General features: G+C 49.3%; 1 protein-coding gene and 1 non-coding gene across 6 annotated transcripts in view; both read left to right on the top strand.

Annotated features, from left to right (window-relative positions):
* Patr-1 (Protein associated with topo II related - 1) overlaps window positions 1-14,163 on the top strand; it is a 265,261-nt gene that overhangs the window by 13,971 nt on the left and 237,127 nt on the right. The gene's annotated exons all lie outside the window — the stretch shown is intronic.
* Window positions 12,806-12,880, top strand: TRNAS-GGA (transfer RNA serine (anticodon GGA)). Its single transcript has one exon. It is a non-coding gene; the product is annotated as a tRNA-Ser (tRNA).

The raw sequence follows: 14,163 nt of genomic DNA, 5'->3' as shown, positions 1-14,163 counted from the left end.
GACACTAAAGGTTAATATTAAGTCAACGTGGACTGTTGTAATACCATGCCAGAAACCTCGAAACGCTTGTCTCGTGCGAAGAAGATACTTATTTTAAGAGAAAATGCATTCTGAAGCGTCCGCGTACTTCTAGCGCAGTTCAAATCGCCCGCCCTCCGATAGAGGAGTGGTGACGTCATGGTCTCATAGTGATGTTGCGCCGTCGGTGAGTAAAACGGCGCCCGCAGACAGCGCTACGGCTTTTCTGCGCAAAATGCAAACGCGCAGCCAGAAACAGAGCCAAGACAGAGCCGACAGCAGCACGAAAGCGGAACTATGGTGGCTAGCGGAAGGGATAGCGCACGACGTTAAGCTGGTTCTTTATGTTAAGAGGCCAGCTTTGACGCTCGTTGCAATGGACGACCCTGACAACACATTGGCTCGCGATGCTAGGCTCGACTTCAGCGATTTAAGCACTGATGAACGTGACCTGCTGCTGAGGGCTCGCGCTGTCGGCGTCGTTGCGTACTACTACGATGGCAGCTGTATGTCATGGCTGTACATATTCGCACATTTGTAGCTTTTCCTTCGTGAAAACCAAATGCCACACTCACCGCCCTTTCTTCGACCTGCAGTTGTTCTTGCACTTCGGAGAATGCAGGCAAGACCGACGGAACAGCGCTATGGGAAAGCATTGCTTTGAAAAGCACTCCACACGACTTCAGTAAGTCTGCATTGAACTCGTGAACCTTTGGACGGAAGTGCAGCGAGCACACTATGCGATTTTTCGGCTCTTTGCAACGTACTGTGGCAGAGGTTCGAACCAGTTCGAACGGAGAGATTCACTCGTTGGCACAAAGTTATAAGTAACGTTGAATTCGCCGCGGCAACTACCCTTCGCCAACTTCTGCGGACCGTTTGTGCATCCCACAACATCACATGGACGTGGCATTCTCTCTGCTTGTTCCAAATGCAAAATTTCGCGAGCCAGCAAAACCAGCGCAGCACGACGCGATAATGAAACAACTGAAACTCCAAAGCACGTGTGCGGCGCATGGGTGTCTTGCGCTGGAGTGTGAAGTATAGTAGCGGCGCCTGGTGGCGGCGCGCAAAACATTATCTGGGTAGTACCGGCTTGGGTAGTATTGAGCCCTGGCTGGGGCGAAGCACATTTCTAGCCCGAGTTTTGCATCGATTCGCACTTTTTTCTGTCCTGTTGCGAGTGCGAAAAGGCTTGTCACTTTTCACAGACCACGCCGACCACGCTGCGAGCTAGCCGCAGCCTATAGCTGAACGAAAACTGACTCTTCGTGAGACGTAATGCTGGAAGCAGAAGGAATCGGCGACGCCGATCCTGAGAGACCTAGCTCGCCCTTGAAAAAGTGTCACCGTCATTACTTCTGCATCATGTGCTGCCATGAACAAGAAGGCCTGAATCCCAACATCAGATTCTACCGTTTTCCTTCAAGGCCTCACAAAGCGGAGCGTCGGGTACGCTGGCTAGCTGCTGTTCGTCGCGCTTGGTAAGCGAAACTTCGCGCCATGCTGACCGCTTCGCCTGTCTTGAAGCTTGCTTGATTATCTGCGTTGCTAAAATTCGGTCTTTTGCACCTACAGCTCTGACGACAGACCAACATAGCAGCAGGCATGGCTGGTGATTCACAATTCGAGACCCGGCCACAGCGACAGTTAACAGTTTGACTAGTGCAAAATGGTGAAGTTACCAGGTGTGTGCAAATGACCCCAAATGGTCGGGCTGATTCGGCAACAATTCACTACCCCACTACGAGCAGTACAGGTTAGAGAGTTAAATGTGCTCATCCTTGACCTCAAGCCAGCACTTTGAGGCAGCACAGCAAGGTAGTATTGATTGCAGCACATCGATGTTTGAGCGCTGTCATTAAAAGCTACATTAAGGGTGCAGCGCACGCGAGCTCGCGCTGCAGTGTGATTCGCACATACGTCACTGCGAGCTCATATGCATTGCATCAGTTATTAATCAGTTGCTAAAGGGACAGATGGCCACTACTACATTGCAGGCATAACTACTTGTCTAGCAGCATGCAGTCAACAAAGATTGCAGGAGGCCCGCTGTTTCGCTATGTCGAAAGAAGACTGCTGCCGTCGCGGTGCGTACCGTCGTGCACTCGAGAAGTTACATGCACATGATGTCTGCTCATCGCTGCTGTGAATTCATTTATAGCAAGCATTTCCTCACGTTTGTACGCCTGAATCTAGCAGTGTGCAAACCGTACCTGAAGTTCAACTTTGTACGCGACTTGCTTCACTTGCGATTGACACCGCGCTAAAACTCCGCCGCTTATTTCTTGAACAGCGTACACGTATCCGGCGTTGCATAATTTATTGCCTCTACGCAGCGTGCCACCCCTGAAAATATCTTCGGCGCCCGATATTCGCTGCAAGCCGTGGTACAACAAAACCGAAAGTGGCGGTTCCATATTGTAAACGTGCTTTCCGAAGCAGACGACCGAGCTTGGTACTACCCAGTTCAGGACGGAGGGCGCTTTTTTACGCCATTTTCGCAGCACCCCCTGGTCAATGCAAGAGCACCATAGTCGAGCACGTAGAGTCGAGCGAAAACAAAACCTTTTGACCGCCGATACTACTAAAGGGTAATGTCAAATTGTCTTTATTTTTAGAATCGAAGTAGACAAGTAGCATTTTCTTCCGTCTTATAACCTAATGAAATTATCTTAATACGAGTAGTTGAATACTATTGACATAAATTATGATGAGTACCTTCGTCATCGGGCTGGTACCGGAATGTCGCTGGAGGGTCTCAAATTGTGTCATGCATTTACTTCAATTTTATGGTTACTAAAGCTCTGTTCGCGATTATATTGATGCCTTAGACGTTCTAGAGCATTGCTCTATCACTTTACCTTGACTTCATAGTAACCTTTAGTGTCCTTTTAAGACGTGTTAAAACACCTGGCCACGCTCTCACTGTCCTACTAAAGCAGTATTCCCGATACCAATGCACAAACACTACAACCACTAATAGCTAATAGTCTTGCGACTTTCATTCATTCTTTCTGCCAGTCATTGGCCCTTTGTTATAGCCTTCTCTGAATCTTCATCATCCACTTCATCCTCTAATGATCATAGGTATAGAACCACTCGTTAAATATCAATCCTTGTTCGAATTTTTAAAAGATGTACATAGTTTTCATGTTATATCACCAGGAAATCCGTAGCACGGCCTCTTAACTGAGGTTTCTGCTGCGGTAACTGCATTAAAAGAAAGCACCTGCCTCCCAGCCTTTGGGCTCAAAGGCCTCCCGGAGGCATAGGTGCTATTTCCGTATTTTTGCAATTTAACTCCATGATCACATATCATGCGTACTATATCCATAGAAAACTACATTCATCACTATCATAATTTTATACTATATGTCATTTTACGCTTCTGTGATACGAATTGATTTTAGGCCCCTTTGCAGCCATGTTACATCCCACCATCGCAACTCACAAATCAGCGCTTAACACAACATTATCAGTCATGGCGCTCATTGGCCATACCTGGCCCTTGCGCCACTAAACAATACACATTCATTCATTTATTCCAATTTGACAATGGCTTATTGCATAGCATTTCCGGCGTGTTGCATACGTGTAAACAATGGTAATGTTCTAGGAAGCGAATTAATGGAACACTGACGTTGTTCTGCATTGCGAATGGTAGCTGTGACTTTGAGAGGATGTTTGCCCAACTACGTTATGTCCACGGAAGGGTGGCTGACTCACCTAGTTGGCATTTCATGAATGCTGTTCCAATTGCAAAAGCCTGTATTCAGAACAAGCAAGACAGGACGACTACATACGAGGACAAAAGGCCTGACATAACCCTAAGAGTGCACATACTAATGCACATTATGATAAAGTGCATCAGCAAGGGCTAATAACATAAAGAAAAGCATCACACCTGCTGCAAAGCATGCCCTTGTGAACTACTTTGTACTTTATTCCTTTGTTAAAAATGTGCAGCGAACAGTGTAAAAAAGGGATTGCCTAACCGGTCTCTATTTGTCCTTTTTGTTAATTTGGTTTCGTTTAAACATACTAATAATGGCTGACAACTAGTATTTGTACAGGTGAGTTCGTCACATAATTTGCGAGCAGCTCTCTTTGCCATTACATGTTCCTGTGAATGTCTTTGCTTGTTTAAAAAGAAGGTTTGTATCTAAAAGGGGACCATTGTTTGAATTAGTCATTGGTAAAACTTAGCAGAAAATTCTGAATTTTGGGCTACCGGACAACAAAATGCCTCGTTTCTCCCTAGTTTTTGTGCCAGACAGCAAAACTCATTTCTCCCCGGTTTTCCTATTTATACCTGTGTCACACGGGCACATTTGGAAGGCCTTCCAGTCGACGGCCTTCGAAATGCCACAACTCTATCGACTCAAAGGAGTTGTCTGGCTGCTACACGGCACTTTCGAAAGGCCGTTGAGTGGTTCAGGCGTTTCTCGTAAAATTGTGGGGCGCTGCCAATCTTTACTTTCGTTTTCATGTCACGAAAAGTTAAGCAACATTAAAACCACTTAAAAGTACTATAATTTCTTTTATGTTTGCTTATACATTTAAAGAAATGTTTATACATTGCCATACATACATGTTTAGTTTTTAAGTTGTTGAGTAGCGAAACTGCGGCAACGTTTGCGCCGCTGCATGTCGCTGTTGTCGAGAGTATGTGCAGTTCGAAATATCAAGTGGCAAAAATACTTTATTGAATAAATAATAAAACTCACATATAGTATTTTTAGAGCATTTTCGTTTGATTTGTTCTTTCTAACCGATAGTACGAGCACATTGTGAATGAGAGGGCATGTTCACACTGTTTCCGCTTCCGTTGCTCAAAGGCCATCGAGATTTTGATATAGTTGTAAGGTGCTCCGTTTACTCGATAGACTATCGACTCGGCTGCCTTCGAAACCGCCCGTGTAGCAGCTCGAACTTGACCTTTGAGTCAACTGACTATCGGTTGGAAGGCCCGTGTGACACGGGTATTAGTCTTAGTCACACTCAGTCTTAGCCAAGCCGACAGAGGACAGGTGTTGAGGTGATCGGTCAGAAGAACATACTCATGAGCGTCATCTGCAGCCTTATTGTCGTTATGCTCGTTCTGCACCAGTAAACGGCTGAGGGTGTCTGCAGGAATCAATGTCTTTCCTGGCTTGAATTGAATTTTGTAGTTGTAGGTGCTTAGCAAGAGGAACCAACACTGAATCCGGGCAGCAGCCATGGTGGGAATGGGCTTGTTGGGGCTGAAAAGGCTCAGAAGAGGTTTGTGATCTGTGACCAGCGTGAAATGATTCCTGAGCAGATATTCCCAGAACTTTGTAACCCCGAAGACAACAGCCTATGCCACTCTTTCAATTTGCGCGTAATTAGGCTCAGCAGCTGAAAGCGTTCGCGACTAGAACCCAATTGGTCGATCTTGCCCATTTACTCTGATATAGCACTGCGCCAGTACCACAGGACGACGCATCGGTTTCCAAGATAAGCGGCTTACTTGGATCGTACGGAATGCGAAAACACCCGTGTACTTAGATTTAGGTGCACGTTAAAGAACCCCAGGTGGTCAAAATTTCTGGAGTCCTCCACTACGGCGTGCCTCATAATCAGAAAGTGGTTTTGGCACGTTAAAACCCCATAATTTAATTTTTTTTTTTTACTTGGATCGTAGTGCGCCAAGAACTTAGCTTCCTCTAGCATCTGCTTTGTTGCTTGGAATGCGTTATTTTGTCTCGCTCCCCGCTTACGCCGTGTGTTCTTTCTTAACAGCTCATGCAGCGGCTCTAGAACAGTAGCCAAGTTTTCCAAAAATGAGTGGTAGTAGGTCACGAAGCCCTAGAATGCCTGAAGTTCTGTAACACCCGTTGGTTACTGCATTTTCGTTATTGCAGCAATGTTGTCCGTCTGAGGTAACAATCCATTCGTATTTATACGATGTCCCAGAAGTTCAACTTCTGCTTGTCAGAACTTTCATTTCTGTGGATTCAGCTTGACACCATGTTGCCGGAAATGTCTGAAAACTTCACGCAGCATCTCACAGTTGCCGCATTTCTCCGTGACTACCACGTCCAAATATACTTGAATGCCCGGAATGCCTTGCAGGATGCCATCCATACATCTCTGAAAAATCGCAGGAGCAGAGGCTACACCAAAAGGAAGCTGATTAAAGCAAAATGGGCCTTTCGGAGTGTTTACGACCAAAATCTTCGTTTCCTCGTCAAGCGGCAACTGACTGTAAACATCTTTCAAGCTGATGGTGCTGAATACTTCACCATTTAGGTTAGCAAAGATATCCTATATTTTTTGGCAATAGGTACTGCTCCGTGACACGTGCAACATTTGCGGTCACCTTAAAATCGCCGCACAACCGAATGGAACCATTCTTTTTAATAACGGGAACTAGAGGCGTGGCCCAGTCTGCACTGTTGACTTGCGAGAGAATGCCATACCTAACAAGTCTATTTTATTTGATACTTGCTCCCGCATTGCATATGGCACAGAACGTGCTTTGCGGAACCGCAGCATCGCATTTTCCCACAACCGCAAATGGACTGCGAGGCCATCGATTAGCCCTAGAGCTGGCATAAACAAATCGCTGAACTCCTCTAAGAGTGTGCTAACCAAAGTACTGTCAGGGACATTTTGCTCACCGGAGGTTTCCTCGCCGAGAATGCTGAGGACGGGCCTTCTGCTGCGCTCAGATGCGCTGATGGCATTGCGCCCGCAGAAGTTCGGGCCATCACATTGCAGTACGGTTCGAGTTGCATCTAGGATTTTTCCCGCGTACGAGACCGGAAGCTTCAGCTGACCCTTCACGGGGAGCTTGCCAAGAAAGCAGGACAACTGCAAGGGCGTCTTGCAGAGCGCAGGCCAGACATGCCGATGCTTGCAGTATGTTTTCTATGTAATGATGGAGACACGCGATCCAGTGTCCACTTGCATTGTCAGCGGAACTCCGCTCCAGCAGAGGGTGTGAACCATAGGCTTGACCCAGTTTACCAGTGCAGTGTACAAACTCAGTCGACAAAGTTCGTTGCCGTTGCTCTCTGAAGAATGCTCCTCACAATGGGCCACTCCTCGTTTCCATACACACATTTTAGCTAGGCGCCCTTTACGTCCGCAGTGAAAACACTCCGCCCAGCGCAACTTGCACTTTGCTGCCTTGTGCTTAGTGCTACCGCAACACAAGCAAACGACGTCTTCGCTTGGTTGAGAAGTGCTCGGATGGGTCTTGTCGTAATACGGTTGACCTTGCACCTTGCTCCTCTCGGCACGAATGTTGCCATAATCCTGTGTCTTCTCCATATGATCAATGTTGAGGGCTGCCATCTCGGCTGTTAAAGCTATATCTTGGCTTCTTTCAGCGTCAGCGAAGGTCTTCTGACAAAGCTTCTGACAAACTCCAGCATCACGTAGACCACAAACAAGTCTGTCTCGTTGCATCCTGTCCCGTGCCGCACCAAAGTTGCAACTGCAAGCCTTCTTCCGAATTACCACAATAAAGTCCTTTTTTGTTTCGTCGGGACGCTGGCATCTGGGGAAGAACTTGCAGGACTCCGCTATTTTGTTGCCCTGTGGCACAGTGTTCTTTCAGCAGTTGATGCAGCTTCTCATAGGTGAGTTCTTGCATCTTGGCCGGCGTGCACTGTCCCGTTATTATGCCGACTGTTGCTGTGCTTAAGGCTGCCATTAGCAGGGCTCGTCGTTTCTTTGAGTCAACGATTTCGTATGCTTCAAAGCAGGACTCCAGACGCACCTGGTAGGCGTCACAACTGTCTTCCGTTTCGTCTAAACCCGGCGGTCCGGTGTGGGCCGTCGTGGAGCAGACAGTCGCCTGGTGGTGGGCAGCCTTGTCGCCATTGAAGTAACTCAACAAGTGGTTTATCAAAGAACGAATGCTTTATTAAAGGTTAGTGTAGCTTTTATAGTTTTTATCTTGTGATGTCACTGCAGCCACTGCCGATTAACAAGAGGCGTGTCAGCGGCGCATGCTGATTCACAACAGTAACATTTTGGTAGAGGTGCGGGGTACCCTCGCCACAAGTTGACCCTGGATCTTCGCAGTGGGCTTGACATAGGTTCCGCTGTTATGGCTACTGACGCTGCCTCCGCCACTCAGACACCAGCGGAAGTTGTGCTAACCCAGCTATGTCACCTGGGAATCTTCATTGGCACTGGCAAGGTCGACGTCGAAGACTGGCTCACATCGTATGAACGTGTCTGTAAGCACAAGTGGGATGCCACACTTTTGCTGGCCAGCCTGATCTTTACTTGGGAAGGACCGCGAAGGTATGGTTCAAGACACATGAAGCTGACATTAGAAGCTGGGACTCCTGCAAGGAAAAGCTACGCTATCTTTTCGGAAAACCTGTGGGCCATCAAATGGAGGCCAAGCAAGAGTTAGCGTCTCATGCCCAGACATCAACCGAATTGTACATCACGTATATTCAAGACATTCTGGCTCTCTGTTGTAAAGCAGACGTGGAAATGCTGGAGGCCGATAAGGTTGGACACATATTGAAGGATTGAACCTCCTGCTTTGCAGGAACTGCTCAACGACAGAGTCCATCATCAAGGAATGCCAGAATTTTGAGCAAGCAAAGAGCAAACACATCATACAAAGCTTCGACCGACTTCCGAATAGGGCTACCACTTCCTCCTGCAAAGATCCTCCGGCATCACATAACGACCCTCCGGCGTCATATCTGCCTACAACACCAAGCGTGACGCAGGTCGTCCATTGTGAACTTCATGCTATGGCTCCAGGTTGTCACTGCCCCTATACGCATGACAACATGACCATCTCGCTCATTCAAGCTGTTGTTCGCCAGGAAATTGCAAACATGGACATCCAGTCTGCCGTTTGCCCACGTCACATCCCTATCGCTCCTGCCTCTGCTGCACCTCGACAGTCATTCCCGAATCGATATCGGAACACTTCTGAGTGGTGAAAACCAGATGACAGGCCAATTTGCTTTGCTTGCTCCCAGGTCGGTCACATCTCCTGCCACTGCCGTAGTAGCCGCTGGTACTCCTCGCCTCGGCCATATGCTGATTGCCACTTTGCCCGAGGCCCTCGGCCTCTGTCGCCCCTTTCTGAACCTTGGACACCTCGTGGACGCCAGAGGCGTGCGACCCGATCCGGACAAAATTCTCGCCGTTACGAACTTTCCTGTTCCGAAGTCTACCAAGGACGTTCGTAGTTTCGTAGGGCTGTGCTCATATTTCCGACGCTTTGTGAAGGATTTTGCGACTATCGCACGTCCCCTTACTGATGTCTTGAAGAAAGACGCCCCATTCTCTTGGGGACCTGACCATGTCTGATCTTTTTCGCAGCTCACTACTCTCCTTACCACGCCTCCAATTCTGGCCCACTTTGACCCGTCTGCCTCAACGGAAGTTCGAACTGATGCCAGTGGTCACGGCATAGGAGCAGTGTTAGCACAACGCCAGCGTGGACATGACCGCGTTTAGCCTATGCCAGCCGACTGCTATCACCCGCTGAGCGCAATTATTCAATCACAGAGCGCGAGTGCCTCGCTCTTGTGTGGGCTGTTGCGAAGTTTCGTCCATACTTGTACAGACGCCCCTTCTGTGTCATCACTGATCACCACGCGCTCTGCTGGCTATCCTCTCTCAAGAACCCCACGGGACGACTCGCTCGCTGGGCATTACGCCTGCAAGAATATACCTTCTCCATGGTATATAAGACGGGACGCTTGCACCAGGATGCCGATTGTTTGTCCCACTACCCCGTCAACGAACCGGCTGATGCGAACGCCATCGCTTGCGTTTTCTCTGTCTCCCAGTTGCTTGAAATCAGCAACGAGCAACGCCGCGATCCTTCATTACGAACCCTCATCGACCATCTGAAGTCAACGCCTGGCGACGCCTCTCCCCGGATGTTTCTCCTTAAGGAGGGGACATTATACCGCCGCAATCTCGATCCACATGGCCTTGACCGTCTGCTCGTAATTCTATCACACCTGCGTTCGAGCGTCCTGCAACAACTTCACAACGCTCCCTTGGCTGGACACTTGGGCGTCTCGTGCACATACGACCGTGTACGCCGTCGATTCTTTTGGCCGGGTCTCGCCCCCTCCGTGCGGCACTACGTTGCCACTTGTGAGCCCTGTCAGCGCCGGAAGAAGCCCTCCACACCTCCAGCTGGATGTCTCCAGCCGATCGACATCTCACCGGAACCCTTTTTCCGTGTTGGTCTAGACCTTCTTAGACCGTTTCCTCTCTCGGGCTCCGGAAATAAATGGGTCACCGTCGCTACTGATTATGCGACGCGGTACGCAATCACCAGAGCCCTTCCGACAAGTTGTGCTACTGACGTTGCTGACTTTCTGCTCTATGACATCATTTTAGTGCACGGTGCTCCGCGCTAATTACTCACTGACTGTGGCCGCAGCTTTCTGTTGACAGTCGTCGAGGACATCCTCCACTCCTGCTCGACAAAGCACAAGTTCAGCACGTCCTACCACCCACAGACCAACGGCCTCACGGAGCGCCTCAACCGGACCATCACCGACATACTTTCAAAGTACGTTGCGACCGACCACCACGACTGGGATCTTCACTTACCATATGTGACGTTCGCGTATAATTCATCGCGTCATGACACCGCCGTCTATTCACCATTCTATCTCCTATATGGCCGAGAACCCGCGTTGCCCTTGGACACTTCGTTGCCCTTGGCCACACGTTCAACCACTGAATACGCCCGCGACACGATCGCACACGCCGACCACGCACGCCAGCTCGCCTGCACCCGTCTCGAGGCCTCACAGGAGCATCAGAGACGCCTCTATGATTGCCACCGTTGCGACGTGCACTTTACTCCGGGTTCTCTGGTGCTTCTCTGGTCACCCATTTGACGTGTGGGCCTTTCAGAAAAGCTGCTGTCACGCTACACTGGCCCATACCGTGTGGTGCGAGAAGTGACTGATGTCACGTATGAAGTCATCCCCGCCGACCTGTCAGCGTCATTGTCGGCTGCAAGTGACATCGTTCACGTGGTGAGACTGAAGCGATACCAGACACCTTTCACCGCGGATGTGTAGATTAAGCACCGGGACGGTGCTTCTACCGCCGGGGGTGATGCTACGGAACAGCCGCCACAGTGAGGCTGCACTGAAGAGGAAGAAGACGACGTGGGCCCGCTTGATATAGCGTCACCATTTTGGCCTGCCGTTAGCTTCCCTTCCCTGTAAATAAATTGTATATTGTATTGGGCTCCAGCTACACGTAACAATATCACGCCGGCCTTCCCTCTCGGGGACACACCACTAGCCGCTCGCCTTTGCCGTAATGCCATCAGTACTGTTCGCCTATTCGCCTACACCTCAACGTCCCTCGTCCCTGTCCTACGCGGGCCGCTTCTCAGGAAACTAAGCAGTGCAGCCCACGGAGATGAGGCTGCATTGACAACTTGGACTGCAAAACCTCTGCTGACCCCTGCTGCTCGACCGAACCTTGTTGAAATTTTTGTTGATGATGTACCCATTCAAGCCCTCGTCGATACTGGCCCTCAGGTGTCGGTTATGCGATCAGATCTTCGCAGCCGTCTCCGTAAAGTCCTGACACCTGCTGAGTCGCCTGCCATCCGAGAAGCTAATGGCAGTACAACAGCCGTATTGGGATTGTGCGGCGGCCATCCAGTGTTAGTCCTGTTCACTGCACTGGTGGAGTGTCCCTACGAAATGATTCTTGGAATGTATTTTCTCACTGCACATTCAGGACTTATTGACTGTGCAACTGGCACCCTTCGTCTTGAACTGCCCCATTATTTTGCCGACCCGACCGACGACCACAAGTCCCGACTTCGTTTTACTGAATTTGTTCGACTGCAACCTGATGCTGTGACTTATGTCCTCATGTCACCTTCTCCACCACTTCGAGATGGTCCTTACATGGTATCTCCACTTTGCAACATCCTCCTGGCTCGTCAAATAGCATTACCAAGCTCAATTGTAACTCTTGTCAATAATCAATAAATCAGTAGCTATCATTGGTGTAAACTTTTCGTTGCGTGAAATAGGAGGGGCAGAAGCTGCCGCAGTGTTGAATCGTGGTTCGGGCGCAAGAACAGCTGCTCCACAGTCTTTCAAAGGGGACAGCACAGCCAGAGATACACACTCAGGAAGTGCTTCCTGAGGGTGTATCTCTGGCTGTGCTGTCCCCTTTGAAAGACTGTGGAGCAGCTGTTATTGCGCACGAACCACGATTCAACACTGCGGCAGCTTCTGCCCCTCCTATTTCACGCAACGAAAAGTTTACGCCAATGATAGCTACTGATTTACGACCTGAATAAAGGGAAAAGCAGGCATCCACCCGTTCGTAGCAATTGCTACAAAGGAAACCATTCATTACTATTCATTCCATTCAACCATTCATTCATTACTTCTCTCCACCTTGCGGGTTTCCGCAGAACTACTACGTCAAACTCTTGCGTTGGCTTCGTGTTGTCGACAAATTCGACTTCGCCCTGCCATCTGCTAGCCGCCTGGTTAGCTCAGATGGTAGAGCGGCTGCCCCGGAAAGGCGGTGGTCCCGGGTTCGAGTCCCGGACCAGGACGAATTTTTCTTCAACTATGAGGCTTTCCTTTCGAGGAACCCGTATGGGTTTCCTTTGTAGCAATTGCTACAAACGGGTGGATGCCTGCTTTTCCCTTTATTCATTACTTCTCTCCACCTTGCGGGTTTCCGCAGAACTACTACGTCAAACTCTTGCCTTGGCTTCGTGTTGTCGACAAATTTGACTTCGCCCTGCCATCTGCTAGCCGCCTGGTTAGCTCAGGTGGTAGAGCGGCTGCCCCGGAAAGGCGGTGGTCCCGGGTTCGAGTCCCGGACCAGGACAAATTTTTCTTCAACTATGAGGCTTTCCTTTCGAGGAACCCGTTTGGGTTTCCTTTGTAGCAATTGCTACGAACGGGTGGATGCCTGCTTTTCCCTTTATTCATTACTTCTCTCCACCTTGCGGGTTTCCGCAGAACTACTACGTCGATTTACGACCTGCTTACGTTGATGTCCTTTGCCACATTCTGATGTCCTATGAAGACATCTTTGGTTTTGGCAAACGCCCGCCTGGTTGAACCCGTGTCGTCACTCATCGATTCCACGCTGGTGACGCTCCTCCTGTACACCGGCGGTCCTACCATGTGTCTGCGGCTGAACTCCAGGTGATCCTAACGGACGTGGACAAAATCCAAAGATATTATTGAACCTTCCTGCAGTCTGTGGGCGTCATCTGTCGTTGTGTTTGAAAAGGACAATACCTGGAGATTTTGTGTCGATTACCGTCACCTCAATAAGGTTACCAAAAAGGACGCGTATCCGCTTCCGCGTATTGATGATGCACTGGACTGCTTACACGGTGCCAGTTATTTTTCGTCGATTGATTTGCACTCTGGCTACTGGCAAATTGCAGTGGATGAACGAGATCGTGAAAAGACTGCCTTCATCACCCCAGATGGTCTACCAATTTAAAGTGATGTCTTTCGGACCGTGTAATGCCCCTGCTACCTTCGAGCGCATGATTGACTCTCTGTTGCGCAGATTGAAATGGACCACATGCCTCTGCTACCTTGATGACGTCATTGTGTTTTCACCAATGTTTCAGAGCCACATCTACCGACTCTCAGCTGTCCTTGCTGTTTTTCAACGAGCTGGCCTACAGCTCAATTCTGCAAAATGCCATTTCAGCCACCATCAAATACGAGTCCTTGGTCACTTGGTTGATGCTGCTGGCGTCCAGCCTGATCCTGATAAAGTTTGTGCCGTTAGTGAGTTTCCACTTCTGCATTCTTCTACCGATGTCCAAAGTTTCCTAGGGCTGTGTTCCTATTTTCGGCGATTTATGCAGAACTTTGCCGAAATTGCTCGTCCTCTCGCAGACCTCCTCAAAATAGACACCACTTTTCGTTGGGGACCCGACCAGGTTGCAGAATTTTCAACGCTCATCAGTCGCCTTGTCAATCCACCCGTGTTGGGTCATTTTGATCCGCATGCCTACACAGAAGTTCGCACTGATGCCAGCAGCCATGGCATTGGCGCTGTCTCGTCCCAACGACAGCGGGACACCAATCGCGTGATCACGTATGCTAGCCATCTTCTTTCAGCACCAGAGCACAACAACTCTAT

The sequence above is a fragment of the Dermacentor variabilis genome, chromosome 11, assembly GCF_050947875.1.
Source record: "Dermacentor variabilis isolate Ectoservices chromosome 11, ASM5094787v1, whole genome shotgun sequence".
NCBI lineage: Eukaryota > Metazoa > Arthropoda > Arachnida > Ixodida > Ixodidae > Dermacentor > Dermacentor variabilis.
The sequence above is the reverse complement of the archived record's forward strand: the minus strand, read 5'-3'. Positions and strand labels throughout refer to the sequence as shown.